Source organism: Chiloscyllium plagiosum, unplaced genomic scaffold (genome assembly GCF_037043375.1).
Source record: "Chiloscyllium plagiosum isolate Xiang-an unplaced genomic scaffold, Cpla_swu_hap1 HiC_scaffold_18, whole genome shotgun sequence".
Classification (NCBI taxonomy): domain Eukaryota; kingdom Metazoa; phylum Chordata; class Chondrichthyes; order Orectolobiformes; family Hemiscylliidae; genus Chiloscyllium; species Chiloscyllium plagiosum.
Window position 1 is genome coordinate 59,579,643 of NW_028270156.1, and position 7,684 is coordinate 59,587,326.

Below are 7,684 nucleotides of genomic sequence, written 5' to 3' on the forward strand. Positions count from 1 at the left end.
ATAACAGTTAATCCCAAACGAAAAGGGCAAAGTAACTCAAATGATAAAACATGCAGATTGAATTTAGGTCTATTATTGGGATTATAGCCTCACGGTGCCAGTTTTCAGTTAGCTGAGACACAGCTAGGAAGTGTGTGAAGAGGAGATTTTGAAATGTCCATTGAAACAATTAGAAAGTTCTTTTTCTTTATTCAATCAAGAGATACAGGCACCACTGAAAAAGTCATAATTTAATGCCAACGACACTGAGAAAGTGCGGGTAAGCCATCAGTTTAAACTGCTGTGGATCCTACATGTTAGCTTCGTTTATAAAGATGTCAGAGAGGGAGTTCCAGGATTTTGACCCAGAGACAATGAACAAAGAGCACCATATTTCCAAGTCAGGTTGGAGTGCAACTTGGAGGGAAACTTACTGGTGGTAGTATTCCAATGTGGTTGCTGACCTATAGGAAGGATGTGATTAAATTGGAGATGGTTCAGAAAAGATTTACCAGGATGTGACTGTGACTGGAGGGTTTAAGTTATAGGGAGAGGCTAGATAGGCTGGGACTTATTTCTATGGAGCATAGCAGGTTGAAGGGTGAACTTATAGAGGTTTGTAGAATCATAAGGGGCATAGATAAGGTGAATAGCCAAGGTCTTCCTTAGGATAGGGGAGTTCAAAACCAGAGGAATATGTTTAAAGTGAGAGGAGAGAGATTTAAAAAGGACCTGAGGGGTAAATGTTTCCATAGAGAGGGTGGCTTGTATGTGGAATAAAATTCCAGAGGAAGTGTTAGATGCAGGTACAGTTACAACATTTAAAAGACATTTGGAAAGGTATATGAATCGGAAAGGTTTAGAAGGATAGGGCTAAATACAGGCAAGTAGGATTAGTTTCAGTTTGGGATACTTAGTCAGCATGGATGAGCTGGACTAAAGGATTTGTTTCTGTGTTTTATGACTCTATGACCTGGATCGTCTGGGTGGTCTATGTTTGTGGATATGGAGACATTGAGGAAGCTTTGGAGAGATGCTGCAGTACACCCTGTAGACAGTACACATTACTGTCATGGTATGCCAGTGGTAGAGGGAGTGAATGCTTTCGGTCCTGGTTGGCGATGCAATAAGGCAGGTTCGTACATTGTGGATGATATAGAGCTTTACGAGTGTTAGAGCTCTACTTATCAAGGCAAGTGCTGAATATTCCAACATACCTCTGACGTGTGTCTTGTAGGTAGTGGAATGGTTTTGGGGAATCAGTTACTTTCCACAGAACTCCCAGCCTCTGACATGCTCCTGTGGCCACAATATTTGTGTGATACATGTAATTCAGTTTCTGATTGAGATAAGATGTTGATGATGGGAGAACCAGCAATGGTAATTTGGTCAAATATCAAGGGGAAGTTGATACTTTGGATTTGCTGTTGGTTGAGATAGTCATTCCCTCGCATACATGATATGTGATTGTTAATTTTCACTTACCAACCAAAGTGTGATTGTTGTCTGGATTTTGTTGAACAAGGGCAAGAATTGTTTCAGTGGGACAACTAATAAATAGGAAAAATACTGCAGGAGCTGGAAACCTCAACCTAAAATGATTCTGCTAAAGGTTGCAGATCTAACATGTTATCTGTTTCCCAACCCAGCAATGCTTACAGACCTGATGGACTTTTCAAGCATTTTCTGGTTTGTTTAATTATTTGATGAGTTACAAGTGGAAAATTGTGTCCACCATCTACATCGCATGTCAGGAGGGGAATGGAATGTTCCCCACTTGCCTGGATGGGTGCAGCTCTGACAACACTCAAGAGGTTTGACACATCCAAGACAAAGCAGCCTGCTTGATCAACACCCTAACTCCAGCCTTTAGCATTAAATCCTTCCACCTTCCACACACAGCAGCAACATGCATAAGATGCACTGCATGAAACCACCAAATGTCTTTTGACAGCACCGTCCAAATCCACCATTTTTACCACTAAGAAGAACAAGGGCATTAGAGTTCAGCACTTAACTCTGAGTCACATACCATCCTGACTTGAAGCTATATTGCAGTTCTTTCACTTCTCTCGGGATGCGCAGGAGTTATAGAATCTCTTCTATTCAATGCGACTGCCTCCAGACGAGCAAGGTCACAGTGCTGCCACAAACCAAGGTTTCCCAGCTCCCGGATGATCCAGCCTGTTAATAGCCAGGCATTGCTGTTCTCATCCTTGCAAATCTTCTCTGCTCCTTTTCCATTGCCTCTCTACTCTTTCCTGAAATACAGATTCGGGTAAGATCAGGCCCTAAGTGGCCTCATGTATTGACCACAATAGGGTCACAATAGGTGGGTGGACCTATCAACTCCTCTACTCCCCATGAAGTTTCAGGCAGGTCAGTAGGTACGTGACAGGAAGACTGACAGTGGTGGAACAGAAATGTCCAAACTTTCAGTAGCAGGCAAAGAATGTTGTGGAGAAAGGTAAGCTAAGGCTTATCCTTCATCCTTAAAACTAAATATCAATGAATACTCTCAACCATTCAAATTATTCTAACAATGGATGTCCATAGTGACAAGTCTCTAAAGAAGCCCTTTCCTTTAATCTTTCTTCACTCATTTCTCCTCCACTCTTACTTTTTCTCTGTTAACTTTCTAGCTTTCCAACTCCAGTCACAGTCTCTCACTCCCAATCCATTTAGATTGATTGATTTATTGTTGTCATATGTGCTGAAAAGCATTGTTTTATATGATAAACAGGCAGATTATACCATACATAGTGCATCAGGGTGGCAGAACGGAGCACAGAGTACAGTGTTCCAACCACAGAGAGGGTGCAGAGAGAGAGATCAATATTAGCATTTGAGAGCTCCGTTCCAAAAGTCTGATAATAGCAAGGAAAGAGCTGTTCTTGTATCTATTTGTATGTGTTTGCATTCTTTTATTTCTTCTGCCTGCTGGAAGAGGGTGGAAGAGAGTATAACCGGGGTGGGAGGGCTGTTTGATTATGTTGGTTGCTTTCCCAAGGCAGCAGGAAGTATAGATGGAGTCAGTGGATGGAAGGATTTTGTGGTGGACCAGGCTGTGTTCACCATTCTCCGTACTTTCTTGGGATCTTGGCAACAGCAGTGACACATCCAGATGGAATGCTTTCTCTGATGCATCTATAAAAATTGGTAAGAGTCCTTGTGGACATGGCGAATTTCCTCAGCCTCCTGAGGAAGTTGAGACATTATTGTGCTTTCTTGACTGACATGACTTGAGTGGACCAGGACAGATTGTTGGTGATCGCCACTCCCAGGAACTTGTTGCTCTCCAACATCTCGACCTCAGCACCAGTGTTGCAGACAGGAGCGTGTCCTTCACTCCGTGTGCCCTTACTCCATTTTTGCAGCTCCTTCATTAATTCAATCTACCTGCTCCCACACTTCCCATGCACATCGCCCTCTATGTTTTTCACTACCTTCCATATTACAATACTGTTTGTTCTCCTTTACAATTCCATATCTTTGTACTCTTCCTTCCTCACATCAACTTCCTCATTGAACCAGAAGCAACATCTTTTGCACTTATAAAAATACAAAATCCTGGACCCACTTATCACCAAATATACATCAGAGTAAGGCCACTATGACAAAAGGTTCATATAGAGGCATCTCATGGCCCTGTTTGTCAGAGTCCTCAGGCCCCAGAGCAGGACTATTGTCACTGTGACTAGATGCACTGAAAACACAGAAATGGAAGAGGACGGATGCGCCAGCAAGCCCAGTACTGGCAGTAACTTCAGTTGACTCCTTCCCACCCTTAACATAAAGAAGTTGGATAGATTGGCCATGCAAAATGGCCACAGTGTCTGGGGATGTGCAACCTAGGTGGATTAGCCAACAGAAATGTAGGGTTACAGGATAGAGTATGGAAGGATGGATCTGGGTGTGATCCTCTTCAGAGGGTTGGTGTGAACTTGATGGGCCAAATGGCCTGCTTCCACACAGTAGGAATTTGATGATTGAAGGTCCCCTCAGGATGCACAGGAGTCTGTCATACTCAAGGCACCTGCCTCCAGAAGAGCAAAGTCACATTGCTGCCACAAACCAAGGTATTCCAGGACACTGTCAAAGAACTGATGGAATAGAAACAGCCACTGGAATGGGTGGACCGCCATCTGATTTCAAAGGCTGCCAAGTTGGTGGCTGGGTTGTCTTTTTATGCAACGGGCTGCCTTCAAGGATCCAATGGGGACCTGGATGAGATCTCACAAACTTCAACCAACAAATGGGTCTCCAATATAACCAGTTTCCTCCAGGTTTGAGCTACGATAGACTGTACACATACTGCATTGAGAGTGGAATATCATGGCATGGCTGACTGCAACAAAAAAGATGTCCATTCCATCAATGTACAAGTCATTTATTTTCAGCAGTACCACATCTCTAGAAGTCTGTGCCAGGTATCCTGGGAGATATCATGATGCCTTCCTTAAGAATGCTCATTTCATGGGCCAGATGTCTTACAACTGACTGATGGTTGCAGGGATACTGTCTGGAACCAGGATTAGTGACTCCATTATCTAACCCCTGAGACAATGCAGCCGGGCCAGGGTCACCGTAGGGTAAACAATAGGTCTGCTGAAAATGAGGTTGAAATGCTTGACTCAGTCTTGGGAGGCCTTACACTACAGTCTGGATAGGGCATGCGGCACAATCCTGAACAGGCTGCACTCTGCACAATTAGAGCAGGCAACGAGCTGATGTGATGGAGAACTGGGAGAGCAATTTTCTCAGGAGGAAGATGGGCACATTGAACAGAGAGACATCATCTTCCTCAAGACAGAGCAGTGCAGAGTCAGATGCAACAGGTCAGACAGCAATTAACAAACACCTGCTTACAATAGATGTGGATGGAAGTGGCAGCAAACACCCGTTGACTACAAATGTGTTGTTCATCGAAAGGCATGTGGTCCCTGCATGCTCCCAGAGACTACCAAATACTTTGTTTGATTATTTTCTTCACTTTTGCCATTGTTCAAGAGAGGTTATCACTTTCAATAGTCTGAAGTCTTTCCAGTACATGATGCTCCCACATTGAACAATGAGAAAATGTTCTAGTACACTCAGCGTTAGGGAAAGAGTAGCATTCCCTTTGACAGGGTTTGAACATGGCATGCTAGTAAGGGTGGCACAGTGGCTCAGTGGTTAGCAATGCTGCCTCACAGGGATATGGGCTCAATTCCACCCTCAGGCAACTGTCTATGTGGAGTAAGCACATTCTCCCCATGTCTGCATGGGTTTCATCCATGTGCTCTGGTTTCCTCCCACAGTCCAAAGATGTGCAGGTTAGGTGGATTGGCCACAGTGTTCAGGGATGTGCAGGCTAGGGGGATTAGCCATGGGATAGGATAGAGGGGTGGGTTTGAGTGGGGTGCTCTCCAGAGGGACAGTGCAGGCCTGATGGGCAGAATGGCCTGGTTACGTGCTGTAGAGGTCCTAAGGACAGGCAGCTTGATTTCTTGTTGTAGGAGTTACAATACCTGTCAAACAAAAAGTGTGATCATGTACAATGCAATATATTTATTAATGTGAGCTTCTGTTTCAAGTAAAGTGTCACCTACGTCCTTCAGAAACTCTCTTTATTCATTTTGTTCCCACTACGAGCACTGTGAAGTAAAGATCTTTAACTGGCTGTGTTTGACGTGGTGCACAGCTGGGGTTTTAAACATGGTGCTGGTACCAGGAATACCAGGAGATGCCCACAGTTTTGGGTATTTCCATTATTGGTGAGCACTGGGAGTATGAGCAGGGTGCCATAAAGGTAGAGAACATACATCTGTATGTGTAGAATTTAGGAACCACAAAGGTAAACAAACCCATAGTTGGAGTTATATCCAGGCTTCCAATCAGTAGTCAGGAGCTGCGGTGCAAAATACACCAGGAGATAGAAAAATGTGTAGGAAAGGCAGAGTTACAGTGATGGTGGGGGATTTCAATATGCAGGTGGACTGGGAAGATCAGGGTGGTATTGGATTGTAAAGAAAGGAATTTGTAGAATGTCTACCAGATGGCTTTTTGGAGCAGTTTGAAGTGAAGCCCACTAGGGAACCAGCAATACTGGATTTAGTGCTGTCCAATGCCCCGCAGACTTGATAAGGGAGTTTAAGGTGAAGAAACCCTCAGGAAGCAGTGATCATATTATGATTGAATGTACTCTGCAATTTGAGAGAGAGAAGATAGAATCAGAAGTAACGGTATTACAGCTGGATAAACGCAACTACAGAAGCATGAGGGAGGAGCTGGGTAGAATTGACTGGCAGAGGAGCCTAGCAGGAAAGACAGTGGAACAGCAATGGCAGGAGTTGTTGGGAGTATTTCAGGAGACAGCAGAGATTCATCCCCAGGAAAAAGAAGCATGGCACAGGGAGGATGAGGCAACGATGGTGACTAGGGAAGTCAGGGATAGCAAAAGAGAAAGCATATAATATGGCAAAGGGCAGTGGGAAGCCAGAGGATTAGGAAGCTTACAAAGACCAACAAAGGGCACCAAAAACAAAGGAGGAAGAAGATTAAATATGAGGGCAAGCTAGCCGGTAATATAATGGAAGAATGTAAGAGTTTCTATAGATACATAAAGGGCAAAAGAGAGGCAAAAATTGACATTGGGCTGCTGGAAAATGATGCTGGAGTGATAGTAGTGGGGAACAAGGAATTGGCTAAGGAACTGAATAATGACTTCGCATCAGTCTTCACAGTGGAAGACATGAGTAATATCCCAAAACTTCAAGCGACTCAGGGGGAAGAGCTAAGTATGGTGGTCATCACCAAGGAGAAGGTGCTAGAAAAACTGAATGGCCTGAAGTTGAATAAATCACCTGACCAGATGGACTACACCCCAGAGTTCAAAGGAAGATAGCTAAAGAGATAGTGGAGGTGTTAGTGATGATCATTCAGGAATTGAGTCAGGGAGGGTCCCAGCGAACTGGAAAATCGCTAACGTGACACCCCAATTTTAAAAGGGCGATGGAAAATTATAGACCAAAAAATCTAACCTTGGTCATGGGTAAGATCCTGGAATCCATTGTGAAGGATGAGATTGCAGAATACTTGGAAGTGTATGATAAAATTAGGCAAAGTCAGGGTGATTTCATCAAGGCGAGGTCATGCCTGACAAATCTGCTAGAATTCTTTGATGAAGTAACGAGCAGGTTAGACCAAGGAGATTAAATGGATGTTATCCATCTGGACTTCAAGAAGGCCTTTGACAAGGTGCCGCACAGGAGGCTACTGAGTAAGATAAGGACCCATGGTGTTTGAGGCAAGATGCTAGCATGGATAAGTGGATTGGCTGTCTGGCAGAAAGCAGAGAGTGGGGATAGAAGGATCTTTCTCAGGATGGCAGCCAATGCCAAGTTGTGCTCTGCAAGTGTCAGTGTTGGGATCACAGGTTTTCACTTTATACATTAACAATCTAGATGAAGGAACTGAGGGCATTCTGGCTAGGTTTGCAGGCTATACAAAGATAGGTAGAGGGACAAGTAGCATTGAGGAGGCAGGGAGGCTGCAGTAGGATTTGAACAGGTTGGAGAGTAGACAATGAAGTGGCAGATGGAGTACAATGTGGGAAAGTGTGAGGTCACGTACTTTGATAAGAAGAATAGAGGCACGGAATATTTTCTAAATGGGGAGAAAATTCAGAAGTTTGAAGTGCAAAGAGGCTTGGGAGTTCTAGACC